Below are 14,708 nucleotides of genomic sequence, written 5' to 3'. Positions count from 1 at the left end.
TGTGTTGGGTGCTCTGAGGGACTCTGCAATCTTTTTATTTTCATTTTTTGAGACAGGATCTTGCTCTATCACACAGGCTGGAGTACAGTGGTGCCATCACAGCTCACTACAGCCTCGACCTCATGGGCTCAATTGATCCTCCCACCTCAACCTCTCAAGTAGCTGGGATTACAGGCACATTCCACCATGCCTGGCTGATTTTTGTAGTTTTTGTAGAGACACGGTTTCACCATGTTGCTCAGGCTGGACTTGAACTCCTGAGCTCAAGTGATCCGCCTGCCTTGGCCTCCCAAAGTGCTGGGATTACAGGCGTGAGCCACCGCGCCTGGTCTGCAATCTTGTTATTGACTTGGGAAAACAAGAAAATTCATCACCAGCTAAGGTATGTAACAACAGCATGTGAGAGGCAGGGTTCAGCTAATCATATTGGTTATGAGTGCAAGAGAACCAGACTTTATTCAGTAAGTACACAAGATTGGGAACAATTAGATGAACCTTCTTGCTCAAAGCAAACGATGCCAGGACATTTATCGAGGGAAGGATTGCCTAGTAGTAGCTATTTAGTGTGATAATGGCGTTTGATAGTTTAGACACAAACACCATTGTCACACTCCACAGCTCTGCTAAGGAAAATCTGCAGCCACGAAGGTGTCAACTTCACCTCCACATTCCACCATTGTCACTGACAATAGGGGAACCTTGTCAGCTCCACATATTGTGACCTGAGCAGAGGAAAGAAGCATCACAGGTGCAAGCATCTTGAGCAATGGGAAGAGCTGAAGACTCACAGATGAGAGGCTTCTGTGTTCTGGAACAGTAGAGTAGTAGTAAAGGGGTCCACTGCCTGTGTTCCACTGCCACCCAACAAACCCCTTCTGCAAAAACGTCCTGTGAAAATGGACAGGAACTCTGTTTACAAAAATTTTCTAAAATGGCTGAGAGAGAAAGAATCTCTAGAGAGAATAGATTTCCGGAAATAAATATTTAGGGGAAGACCACATTATAAATGAGAATAATCTGACCGAATGAATGAACACTCTCCAACTCTTACCTCCTCACATACTTCCCAATCCATCATCAGTAAATGTGATCAATTCTGCAGTCTAGGAAATTAAAATTATTTTATATGGGGATACAGCAGTTAGATGTGTTGTGATCTACTCTCCGTGCATCTATTGGATATAAAGGCACCTGGTCTTGCTCAAATGTTCAATCTTCTTGACCACAGTCATTTTCCACCATAGCAGTGGGTGGGAGATGAGGGGAGAGAAGAAAGGGAGGTAGATGGAGAGAGAGGAAATGAGTCCATTTTTAGTTCATGATACTCATTTTCTAGCAAAAAGGGAGCTCCAAATAAATCCCTACAGGATTTACTTGGCTTTCCTGTTAAAAATGGTTTCTAATCGTTATGTGAACTCCTGCCCACCATGGAGAATGAGAGGAAATAAAGCATTTATCTACTCCTTCTTTTCCTGCAAATGCTGAAAAGGGAGAGTTGGGAGCCAGTTATTTTTTTCCCCAGGATAACTGAGTTGTTAACATCTGACCAGAGCCTTGCTTTAGCCCTAAAACTGACCCATCTTTAACAGCTGAAAATGAACCCTTCTGTATTTTTCAGAAAAAAACATGCACCTTATTCTCATGTAGATCATGAAATCACCCTCTTCAGGCTGTGATCATCCCCCTGCAAAAGCTGAAAGTCGGTCTGCTCCCAGGGGGTTGGAGTGTTGAAGTTGCCTCTTTTTTTTCTTTCCCCTTTTCACTTTGTGGATTCGTTATCTTCCACTAAGTGACTGATTTCCTTGATTCCTGTCGGTGGCCCTGGCTTTCTTTCATGAAATGTCGTCATTTGCAAGGCAGCAGGACATGCCAGTGGCCTAAATTTAGACATACTCTCTTAGGTGGGACTCGCCTCCTGGGCAGTCTTCCATGACACAGAGAGAATGACTACGAACCCTAGAACTGTTCTAGGTGGCCCCAGTCGCTGCCACAAACCGCCAGCACTCTGGGTGCCGCCCAGCAGTGGACGCAGGTGTGTGGCCCATTTTGTCCTTCCCTTTCTCTACAGCGCCTCTAACGCAGTAGCCAGGCTTGGCCTGCTTAATCTTTGCTGAGGGACCTAGAACAGAAATCCCCACCTCCTGGTCATACCAGGGCTATCGCTGACTATCACAAGAAGCTCTAGAAGTCTCTTAGCTCTGTTGGGAAGAAACAGTGAGAGGTGAACAATGCACTGGTTAAAAGGGTCCCCGGAGGACGCACTTGGAGCGCTCTATCCTGGGCAAGGGCTTGGGTCCATTTCACTTCTCAGGGCTCCATAGCAGCATCTGAGCATCCCCCACTTCTCCATGGGGGCTCTGTTGGCTTTTGGCTTTGAATGATCTGCAAAAGACAGAAAAGGGAAGGAACAGATGGAAGATGAAAAGAGTTGAGGAAGTTAATGCATTACAGGTAAACCTTACCAGCTCCCCACCCCCCAAATCAACCTTTACAGGTAAATCTTACCAACTCCTCCGCCCCAAATCAACCTCGATTTCTATGGCCCAGAAATCTATCTCCAGGAAAATGTCAAAAATTTGTAAAAAGATTTACCTATAAGGTTGCTCATAGTGGCATTGTTTATAAGGGTAAACATTGGAACCAACCTAAACGTCCAGCTATAGGAGAAGAGTAATATATTTATGATATACCATGATCATGTAAATTGATTCTGTAGAAAAGTCTGGTAGATTTGGAGAGAAATTCAATATATGTTATTGAATTAAAAAGCAGTTTATAAAACAATATACACAGTATGAGTCCCTTTCTGTGAAAAAAAAATGCATACATGCCTGAGGCCAAAACACCAGATGTTAACCATGGTTATCTTTCAGTAGAGAAATTATGGTTTCTTTTTATTTTCTCCTTTTGTGTGCATTTGTTAATTTCTGATTCATGTGGCACTTTTTAAATGAGAAAAATGAGAATTTAAAAAATGTTAAGCAATTTTCTTTCTGGACTCTCAATACAAATTCCTTCTTGCAAAATACTCTTCTGAAATTGGGAAGGTTGGAGCCCACCCTACTCACAGACAATTTGTCACAAGCATGAAAAGTTAGTGCTGTGCTGAGTGGCAGGCCTCAGGCTAATTTTTTAGCAAATTGTTAGTGAAATACTTTATTATGCAGTATAATAATTTTACGGTATTATTGCACCTATCACTAAACACATACTGAGTGCCAATCATTTTGTCTTGTGAGCAAATTTTAAACGTTGCTAAAATGGCCATCATCTTTTATTACTTTTTTGTTTCTGCAGAAGTGGTTAAACTATCAATTTATAAAGCAGTTTAAACAAGCAAGCAGAAGGCTTCTTTTAAAAAAAAAAAAAGTCATCCAATAATATATCACTAGTAAAATAAATTAAAAGTGGTTAATGCCAGGATCCACTTCTGAATACTTTAAAAATTCACATAATCATTTCTCATTTTGCAAATTTTTAATGTTCTAGTATTTTCAAATTTAACAACTGAACTTAAATAGTACGAGCTAATAACAAACAGAAACATTATACACAAGTTGGGATGTATTAACACATTATTTCCTTTGAAAAAATAATGCTTAAGGCAAAGATGTTGGATATTAATCAGGGTGACTTGTTCAAATGCCAGCACAATTTTCCACAGTGTAGAAAAGGCCTTGAGGGATTCTGTTTAGCTTCCCCAGGCCCCTGATCCCATCCACATAAATCTCCCACCATCTCTCTTTATGCCTTACTTCCTGAGATCTCCCTGAGAAAGGCTGAGTGCTAGCCATTCCTGAATGGCTGTCTATTAATCCTGAATTTCTCCTGGAGTCTCAGCTACTCAGGAGTCTTAGGCAGGAGGATCCCTTGAGCCCAGTTGTTTGAGATCCCATTTCTAAAGAAAACACACACACAAAATTTCTGTGCGTTGTCATGTTCCTGCCCTCGTCTTCCCAACCATGACGAAAACTCTAGGCATCTCTAGCTGCTGTGGCCAATTCAGAATGCAGCTTTCCCATTGGACCTGTGAGTATGAAAAACAGGCTAGATTTGGTTTGCTACTCTTTTAATGCCCTGCATTTCTTTTCATAAGTGAGAAAAAAAGCTCATTAAGGAGGAAGCCTTTACAAAGCCAGACCCTCCAGCAAATTCATCACTCTGTACGCATTCTGTATGCCCCACAGCTCCCAGCATGACGTCTTAGATTCACAAGCACCAGGAATATCGCAGCACTCCCTATTCTTTCTCAGGTCAGATCTGGGCACGAGCAGCTTGTCTTTGCTTTAATATGTTGTTCCCAGGGGCTAAGAGCATTCTAGGGCCAACCCCGCTGGGGTTTGGGTGCTTTGGGGACTATGAAGCGTCACCTTGCTGCAAACCTAACCCATCAGTACCAAAAAAAAAAAAAAAAAAAAAAAAAAAAGATTTCTCAAAAAGTGAAAGATAAATGGAAATGCTTTTTACTCTGAATTCACATTTACTGCCATTTAAAATAGATGGGTTAAATGCATTCATTTGATTCTTTTAGGCTGTTAGTCTGCATGACAAAGGAAGTCAGTATTATACTTCTGAGTTGTCATTTTGAAAGTGCATGGAAATTTTAAAATAGAACGTTCTTGTCAACAGGGAGCAAAGCAGCATTTCTTTCCTCACTGAAATCCATCTAGAAGGGAAATCTGGGAAGTTCCCTATTCAGGCACCTGTAATTGCCTGTGTTTCTCACCAACCAGTGGGGAAGAAGGAATCACTAGGTACATTTTTGGCCAAGTTGGGGCCTCCATGGACTCCTTTTAAAGAGAATTGCTGAGACTTGGGGATTCCTAAGGAGCCGTTTCATTTCTGCACAGGTGTCCGGCTATTTTTAGTGCTGTCGAGGGAACAATATGACTTGGACAGAGGCATGCCAAAGGAATGAGTCTAATGCCGGCATTTTGTGTGAAGGTTTGGTGTTATTGTTCAATCAGGCCATCGTAAAAACAAGAACTGGCTTAATGTCCAGCCACTCCAAGGGCAGAAATAAAAGCCCACACCGTCCCTGAGCCCTCAGCTCCTCCCCAGCCTCATCCTCTCTCCCTCTGCAGGGTGATCATTTCTTTTCCTCCTTAAGCCATTTTGTTATTTTTCTTTAAACGGAAACCATTTGTTACTCTCTCTAAAGAAAGTCTCCAGTTTCCCTCAGGCTTTCTGAAGAATCAGAAAAATTATGGAAGACAAAGTGACGGTGTGTTCAACACCTCCTGCTGCTCAGGTGCTGGGTGGCATCTCTTTTGACACTGGGGTCAGTAGCCTCCCATCACTTCTCAGTCAGCGGCCACCCCAAAGGACAGCCTGATCACTCAGGGGGGTTGGCTGGCGCCCGGGGAGAGCCGCACTTACCCCCAGTCAGCTCCGGTCCTCTCAGTCCAGGGGCCCTCCTGTGACAGGCAGGATGGCGCCTTCTACAGCTTCTGTGGCTTTAGGCTTCTCCCCTCTCCCTTTATGGGATCCAGGGTTTAAAAGTAAACAATTCTTTCTCTTTCTGATAAGTCGCATTATTTATCGATTCAGTGGGGGAGGGAGGGCACGACCTTAGGCCACTAAGTCAGCATCACCTTTGGTCAAACAGACTCAGCAAGATTGGAAAGTCCATTCCTCTGCTGAGTGGGGGCGTGCGGCCAGCAGGCAGCCATGGAGGCCACTGAGGCAGAACAGGCAGGTCACCTGGTGAGTACATCTTCCCCTCAGAACCCCAAGTTCCAACCAGTTTAACGTTCCTCACAGGAAGACTGCCATGTATGACCTGGTCACCTCCCCAGATTTCTAGAGCCAGAAGAGTCACCGGTCACAGGAGCCTACTAAGATCCTTAGCTCGTGCTATGTAGAGCTCTTGACCAATATTTGGAAGCCAATCTCATTCTCCTCTTGAACTGGTCATTTCTGAATGCATGGTTACCATGCATTCCTTTGTTCACGCCAACAATTATGTATGAAGCTCCTCCTTATCTGCTAAGCTCTGGTAATGCCACGGGGACCAAGACAAACAGAGCCCACAGTCAGGCAACATGCGAGCGCACGGACAGCAGAGGAGGCTGCTGCTCGGCCTAGCTGTATTCTGTTGTCGGCTATTATTATTGCTTTTTATTTTTTATTTATTTATTTTTTTGACATGGAGTCTCACTCTGTCACCCAGGCTGGAGTGCAGTGGTGCGAGCTCAGCTCACTGCAACCTCTGCCTCCCGGGTTCAAGCAATTCTCCTGCCTCAGCCTCCTGAGTAGCTGGGACTACAGGTGCCCACTACGCCCGGCTAATTTTTGTACTTTTAGTAAAGACGGGGTTTCGCCATGTTGGCCAGGCTGGTCCCAAATTCCTGACCTCAGTTGATCTTCCCGCCTTGGCCTCCCAAAGTGCTGGGATTACAGGCATGAGCCACCATGTCCAGCCGTCAGCGATTATTTTTTATGCTCTGATTATTTCTTTTCCTTTTCAGGGTCGTTTTGTTATTTTGTTTTTCTTTCTTTGGTTTCTTTTCTTTTCTCCTTCCTTCCTTCCTTCCTTCCTTCTTTTCTTTCCTTCTCAATCTCTTTCTTTCTCTTTCTCTCTCTCCTTCCTTCCCTCCTTCCTTCCTTCCTTCCTTCCTTCCTTCCTTCCTTCCTTCCTTCCCTCCCTTTCTTTCTTCTTCTTCTTTTTTTTTTTTTTTCTAAGGCAAGGTCTCACTGTCACCCAGGCTGGAGTGCAGTGACGTGATCACAGCTCACTGCAGCCTCGACCTTCTGGACTCAAGTGATCCCCCTGCCTCAGCCTCCCCAGTAGCTAGGACTACAGGTGCCCACACCTGGCTAATTTTTGTACTTTTTTGTAGAGATGAGGTTTCACCACATTGCTATTTTGCTTTCTTATTCTTTAAAAGGAAACTCCTCGTTGCTCTCTCTAGTAAACACAAATGCAACCTGAAGTGAGGTCTGGTCATTCCAGTTGATGATGATCTGAGGAGCTGGGTGTCCTTAATTTCACTAGCAGGTATTGTCATCCTGCTAGTGTCATACTTCCTGTTAGTTGTCATATTTCTTTTCAGGTAAAAATGAAAAACAAAATATACTAACGGCCTTTTTTTTTTTCTTGCCGAAGAGCTGAACTCAAGAAATGAGCCCAGGGAGTGGGTACCACTGTTTGTTCCTGGCATGCTCCCTAGGTTCCTGGGGGGACTAAGTTCCTTCAGGTTGCCTATGACCACCCGAGAGATCCTGCACACTTGGTCCTACAGAAGTCAGGGCCCTCCAACAGGGCTGAGGGATGGGCCTCCAGTTCCTATGGGAAAAGCCCAAACAGGGCTCCCCGAGGCGAGGAAAACATCCCGAGGGCCGTCTGGAAATCGCCAAAGTCCTGTGCTCCCCAGCATTAGTAGATAAATATGGTGTCAAGGGGATTTTTTTTTTTTTATGGTCGCATTTCTGGCACTGCAGTGTTGGCACTGCCTTTGCAAACTTGCTGTGCAGTTTTTAAGTTGCTTCACCTGATTTCAGCCATCCTGATTCTGAAAAGAAATTCTGAAAAGTGCACAGTACTTTTTTTCAGCCTGGACCCTAGAATAAGACTCTGGGAAAGAAAAAATAAGTGACTTTTCATTTTTTAAGAAATAAAGGTGAGTGCCTTTTTAAAAAAGAAAACACTGTTGTTTTTTCTCCTTTCAAGTGAAACAGATTCCTCAGGGCTCCCCGCTGTCCTGCCCTTTGAAAGAAAGACATTCTTTCAAAGATATTCTTTCGAAGACGTTCTTTCAAAGGGCAGGACAAATCCCTTCCACCCCCAGGCCTCGTCCCACATTGTCCGGTCCCTTTCATCAGCATTTTTGCTGAGATGGTTTTCCCTTCATTTAGAAAACCAGGATGAAGACAGATGTTCAGCTTTCAGATGATTTTCTTTACATTCCCAGCCACGGTACTTGCAAGGATTCTGAATTTCAGAGACAGGATGAATGTTTATCAAACTTCTGGCAAATCACACAACTCTACCTCAGCTGCCTTTAAAAGTGATTTTTTGGCCAGGCACTGTGGCTCACACCTATAATCCTAGCACTTTGGTAGGCCGAGGTGGGCGGATTGATTGAGCTCAGGAGTTTGAGAGCAGCCTGAGCAACACAGCGAGATCCTGTCTCTACAAAAACTACAAAAATTAGCTGGACATGGTGGCATGTACCTGTAGTCCCAGCTACTTGGGAGGCTGAGGCAGGAGGATTGCTTGAGCCTGGGAGGTGGAGGTTACAGTAGGCCGAGATCGTGCCACTGCACTGCAGCCTGGGCACTAGAATAAGACTCTGTCCTGGAAAGAAAAAAAAAGTGACTTTTTATTTTTTAAGAAATAAAGGTGAGTGCCTTTTTTAAAAAATAAGGTAGATGTGAGTCTTGGAAGGTTGAAGTTTAACTTAGAAAGTCTAGATCCCTAATGTGTATATTCAGATACAGGCTGCAAAATTGGGCTTCACCAACAGTGAAAACCAAAATCAGGTACCTTTCCAGTAGCTGCAGCTGGAAGCAGGCTCCAATCATTGTGGGTGATTTGCCCCATGATTTTCTCATCTTCCTGCCATGGGCTGCAGACTTCGTCAAATGGAAAAAAAGAAATTGATAATTTCCAATGAAGAATGTCAAACTTTTGCCATGAGGAATGCTGAAGTTTGGGGACTGGGGATCCTGGGTCTCATTCAAGACTCTTTGCCATTTGGATTTTTGCCTTTGGACAAAAATAACTTCATATTTCTGATGCTTTAGTTTGCTCTCTGTGTAGTAAAGCTGAGAATACTTGCTCGTCATTTGCTCTGAAACCTCAAGTGAAACAGGAGATGAATTCATCTTTAATCGTGAATAGTTCAGTTGACTGAGGCAAGAGAGTCCCTTGAGCCCAGGAATTTGACTGCAGCCTGGACAACATAGCGAGGCCACTGTCTCTAAAAATAAGAAAAAAGTAAATAGAAAAAAAAAAAAGTTGGATATAGAGAAATGACAAAGGGCATGGGCTGTACGGACTAACTGGTTATTTACTCTACCAGTAAAGAGAACAAAGGAGGTTAATCTGCCATGTGCAGGGACCAGGCCAAGCCCAGTGGGGCTGGAAGGAAGCTGGGTTGCTGCAGCCTCAGATTTGTTATTAAGAGAATCAAAATCACTTTCAACTCAAGGTCACAAGTCAGGACCCAAGTGAAAATGGAATATTGACAGCGAGTCCTGGTTTCATCTCTGCATTCACACACGCATCACCTTCTCCCACGAAAGTTCCTCTTCTTATGGCCGGAAACACGTCCAGAACACTGGTGGTGCGGAGGGGCAGGGGCTTGATGGCAGCGATCATGGGAGAGAGCCATCACGTGAATAAGCTGCGCCCGCTCTTAGAAGGCAGCTGAAAATAAATTGTGCACATGGTGATATTTCTTCCCTAAACACTTCAGCACACATCCCCAAAGAATTTAGGAGTATTCTACTTAACCTGAGTACCATTATCAGAGCTGAGTTTACAGTAATTCTCTAATAGCACCTACTATTTAGCTTATTTCCTTTTTCTTTGTTTTTTTCCCTTGAGATGGAGTCTCACTCTGTCACCCAGACTGGAGTGCAGTGGCGTGATCTCAGCTCACTGCAACCTCTGCCTCTGGGTTCAAGTGATTCTCCTGCCTCAACCTCCCAAGCAGCTGGGATTACAGGTGCCCACCACCATGCCTGGCTAATTTTTGTATTTTTTTTTTTTTTTGAGACGGAGTCTCGCTCTGTCGCCCAGGCTGGAGTGCAGTGGCCGGATCTCAGCTCACTGCAAGCTCCGCCTCCCGGGTTTACACCATTCTCCTGCCTCAGCCTCCCGAGTAGCTGGGACTACAGGCGCCCGCCACCACACCCGGCTAATTTTTTGTATTTTTTAGTAGAGACGGGATTTCACCATGTTAGCCAGAGTCCGCCCATCTTGGCCTCCCAAAGTGCTGGGATTACAGGCTTGAGCCACCGCGCCCGGCCATTTTTGTATTTTTTAGTAGAGACAGGGTTTCCCCATGTTGGCCAGCCTGGTCTCAAACTCCTGGCCTCAGGTGATCCACCTGCCTCGGCCTCCCAAAGTGCTGGAATTACAGGTGATTACAGGTGAGTCACCATCCCGGCCCATTTAGCTTAGTTTCAGATTTCCCAATTATGCCCCAATTCTCTTTAATAGCAGTTTGTTTTTTTTTAAACCTAGGATTTAGTAAAAATTCGTGCTTGCATTTGTTTTTTTCTTTCCTCATTTTTTTTAATTGACAAAATTTATCTAGATGCTCTCTGGCATTCTGTCAAATGTTATTTTCTGTCATAGTTTTTCCAGAGATTGGCCACTGCCCTTGGATTTCTAATGAGCAAAGGCCTAGAATGCAGGGCCGTGGACCTTCCACCTCGTCTCTCTCTCTCCACAGCCTCCTGCTTCTAAGGATGAGCAAATAATCTCAGAGTGAACCTTCTTTAAACACCAAACAAGAATCTCCAGCGAGTCCTCATTCCTCATTCATTTATTCATTCATTTAAGAACTACTTGTTGGGGGCCACCATGTCTGTGGTGTCTGATATCTATTCTAGGTACTGGGTGCACAGCAGCAAAACTAACAAATAAGAAACACAACCAGACTAAAATGCCTACCGTCCTAGCGCTCACATCCAGAAGCAGCAGACAATCAATCCACAAAATAAAGAAAAGCAGAGAAGCAGATAGCGAGGTTTGGGAAGAGACTCCAGATAGTGTGATTAAACAAGGCCCCACGGAGGCAGGGTTTGAGAAAAAAGGAGAGGAGGTTAAAAAGTAAACCAGCCAGGTGCAGTGGCTCACGCCTGTAATCCCAGCACTTTGGGAGGCAGAGGCGGGCAGATCATTTGTGGTCAGGATTTCGAGACCAGCCTGGCTAACATAGCAAAAACCTGTATGCAGATTATAGAGATGTTAAAATGTGGGAAAAATTATTTGTTTGAAAATGAATGAAATATAACTTGAATGCCTCTTACTCTCTGCCCCCCTTTGTATTTGACAAACAACTGGCTAGTTGTTAACAGCATCGACCTTGGAGCTAGATTGTCTAGCTTCAGACCCCAGCTCTGCCACTCACTAGTTGTAGGAACTTGAACAAGGTACTTAACTATCTGTGCCTCCATATATAAATTTGTATTAATAGTAGTACCTGCTTCCTAAGGTCACTATGAGGATTATACGAATTAATATACATAAACTTAGAATAGTGTCCAGCCCAGGGTAAACACCACTAAGTGTTATTATTATTAAATCCTGAAAACATCTTTGATTATTCTTATTCCAATTTTAAAATAAATAAATAGGTCGACCGGGCACAGTGGTTCATGCCTGTAATCCCAGCACTTTGGGAGGCCAAGGCGGGTAGATCACTAGGTCAGGAGATTGAGACCATCCTGGCTAACACGGTGAAACACTGTCTCTACTAAAAATACAAAAAAATTAGCCGGGCGTGGTGGCGGGCACCTGTAGTCCCAGCTACTTGGGAGGCTGAGGCAGGAGAATGGTGTGAACCAGGGAGGTGGAGCTTGCAGTGAGCCGAGATCATGCCACTGCGCTCCAGCCTGGGCAACAGAGAGAGACTCCATCTCAAATAAACAAACAAACAAACAGGTCAAGGCACAGTTGGTACCATGTGTCAAGCCAGGAAGGACACTTTTCTAAAGGCAACTCACTGCCCGCTGCAGCTCTCCCTGCCACATGCATGCTAAGGAAGCCAGGTTCCAGTGCCCAGGACCTCACTCTTCCAAGAGGAGTTCAAAACTCTGGCTCCATTGCTGAACTTTAGAGCCTCTCCTCTTTCCACTTGTCCATGTTCTTCCCCAGCTGTTCCATCATTGTGCTCTACAAATCACCAACTGATCACCTTGAGCATTTTTGCTCAAAGTGAGCATAAGAACACTGAAGGAGAGAGCAGATCTCTGCCAGAGCTCGTGCAGGACCCCTGAGAACAGACCTCTGTAGCAGCAAGATTCTGGGCCTCCTGTCCTGAGAAGGAGAAGTGAGAGCTACCTTGTGAATACAGAGTCCTTCACACAACAAGACCCAATGCCCAGGCCAAAGATTGAGCCACAGCCCACAGATCCTCAGAAGACAGGGGCCAATCTTAGTTCTTCTTCTAACCCTTCATGACTTTAAAGGAATTCTGGTCTGGGTAGGGTGGTTCACGCCTGTAATCCAGCACTTTGGGAGGCTGAGGCAGAGGCAGGAGGATCACTTGAGCCCAGGAGTTTAAGACCAGCCTAGGTGACATAGTGAGACCTCATCTCTACGAAACTAAAAGTAAAAGGAATTCTGGGCTGCACATGGTGGTGAGTGCCTGTAGTCGCAGCTACTCTGAAGACTGAGGAAGGAAGATTGCTTGAGCCCAGGAGCCTGAGGCTGTAGTGAGTTATGGTCATGCCATTACGCTCCAGCCTGCGTGACAGAGTGAGAGATCCTGTCTCTAAAATACAAATTTTTTTTAAAATAAAGGAATTCTGACTGCACCCCTCTTCCCTGATCATCAGAGACCTCATTTGGAAAAAGCAAAGTCATTTTGTGAAAAGCCACTCGAAGAAAGGACTTACTGGATGCATTCAATCATTTGTTCATGCTCTATCCTAGGTAGCTCTCTACCAGGACTTGGGCTAGTATCACATAATTCTCCCTCCACTCTCCCCAGATCCCCAGGAGCCTCATGAGGCTTTTCAGGGTAATCTCAAAGTCACCTAGGATGTTTAAGGGTTAAAGGAGCCACATACTCTGGACAATCTCAAACACACCCCAAGTTGGTGGTCTCTGCTATAATTTTCTTGCAAGCTAAGGTCAGCTCTGTGAAATAGTTCACAAAGCAACATAGCTCCTTGCTTAGGGTTTTTGAAATGGGACTTGGCAGGAAATTCTGAGCCCCTGGGTCACTGTAATAATGTTCCCTCTGTCTTCCTGTAAGTCTAATGTTAGGCTGGGAAGTTCAGCTGTAAGTCTTGGGTGTTGTTTCTCTGATGCATCGGGGCTTATGTGCCTGTCCCTCTGAGTGTGATTCTCATAGTCCCCACTTCGATGGAGAGTTTTCTCACGAACCACTCCCTTATCATTTGGTACAGGTCACTTTCTTCCCCTTGTTCCCCACCCCATTGCTTTCCCCCCACTGTCTTGCACAGGGGGGCATTTACTGCACTCCCCTCCAACCTGGGTACCCCCCAGATCTGTCCACTAGCTCCTTCCAACAAAACTTTCTGTATGCTTGTCATTTCCTCTTCAATGTCCTCTACCTGCACATTTAACCACTGATAGACTCAACTAAGATTTATCCTGAATTAAAAGTGTTTATTATAAAGAATTGTTTGAACATTAACTTAATTAACTTGCTTTCTGTCCTGGGAGCAACTGCATTCTGTTTCACTTTTGTTAGAGACTCAGGCAGAGAATAGAATTGGTGTGCGGTTTGTCTTCCATCATACAGTCACCGATTCCTCTGGAATTTACTGAGCCAGATGCCAAACTAGTTCTTTGATCAATGGTCTTAAGGTCACACCTGACTCCTGAGAGAGTAGCATGCTGTCCCCTTTGTCCCTCTTTTACTCTTGCCCCACTTCAATTTCTGCATCACCTCCTAAGGTCCAAATGTCAGGCCAGGGGATTAGTGTGGGTAAGACGCAATTCCAGTCTGGCAGTGTTTACGCTGAGCACAAGACATAGATGCTACTGACTGCTCACATCAGACAAGGGGCAAGGCCCGAAGGAGCTCAGCATGGGATTGAGGAGATAAGACTTCAGAATCATTCACTCACGGCGTGTTTGAGAAATACACAAACAAACAAGTCAGTGAATGCCAGAGATGGGACTTGGGGACAGAGCAGGGACTGAGACAGCACCTCAGCCATGCCTCTACTGAAGGCAGTCCTAGAACCTGGTTTTAAGCTTAGGTCCTACCCAGGAGTTCACTAGCGCAGGTCCCACTGTCCCTTGGCGGCCAGGCTAAGGAGAAGGGCTAATTCAGTCAGCCATGGAGAACCAGTGGACCCAAGGGGGTACTTAGGGGACACTATCTGCTAACTGTACACATAGGAGATTGTGGGAGGCACAGAGAATCATGAGTGGCACAGGGGATTGTGGGAAGCAAAGGGGATTATAGGAGTCAGACCAGCAGAATGCCCTACTGTAGGCCAGGAAATAGTGAGAGGCACAGGGGATGTGGGAGGCACAGAAAATCATGGGAGACACAGGGGGTTATGGGAGACCCAGGGAGTTATGGAAGACAAAAGGATACAGGATGGTGGGAGTCACACAGGAGACGAGGGGGGAACCATGCAGCAGCTCTTTGATGGTCTACGTGGTATATAGGTTGGAAGGGGACAGAGGGGGCCAGCCCCAGGAATAGGAATAAAATAAAAGTAGAAGGATTGGAAAGATAAGGATAGATGGTAGTCAGGGGTCTTTGCTCAGAGAAATGTACTGTGACTAGTGGGTAAGAAAAGGAGGTTTGTAGCCATAGAACCTGGAGTTTGAATCCTGTTTCTGCCTCTTCCTTAATGGGTGAACTTGAGCCTAAATTTCCTAATTTGTAAAGTTCAGGTAATAATACTTACCTTCCATGACTATGGTAAGTATTCAAAGAGACATATACATGAAATACGTGTCCCTGGCACATAGTAAGAACTCAATAAATGCTATTATTACTATTATTATCATCAGGCAGATATTACACAGGAAGAACTGG

The 14,708-nt window shown here is 44.8% G+C and overlaps 2 long non-coding RNA genes across 2 annotated transcripts in view; one reads left to right on the top strand and one right to left on the bottom strand.

Moving 5' to 3' along the window:
• Positions 1-412: 412 nt before the first annotated feature.
• LOC103879766 lies at positions 413-5,822 on the bottom strand. Its single transcript, XR_640532.4, has 2 exons — positions 5,380-5,822; positions 413-2,382 (listed from the first exon to the last, which is right to left on the bottom strand). It is a non-coding gene; the product is annotated as an uncharacterized LOC103879766 (long non-coding RNA).
• The window catches only part of LOC110741811, a 42,120-nt gene continuing 33,034 nt past the window's right edge, over positions 5,623-14,708 (top strand). The window contains exon 1 of the long non-coding RNA XR_002518719.2: positions 5,623-5,706. This is a non-coding gene — a long non-coding RNA (uncharacterized LOC110741811). The remainder of the gene's footprint in view (positions 5,707-14,708) is intronic.

Source organism: Papio anubis, chromosome 19, assembly GCF_008728515.1.
Source record: "Papio anubis isolate 15944 chromosome 19, Panubis1.0, whole genome shotgun sequence".
Taxonomy (NCBI): domain Eukaryota; kingdom Metazoa; phylum Chordata; class Mammalia; order Primates; family Cercopithecidae; genus Papio; species Papio anubis.
Note: the sequence above shows the minus strand (reverse complement) of the source record. Positions and strands in the feature narration are given on the sequence as shown.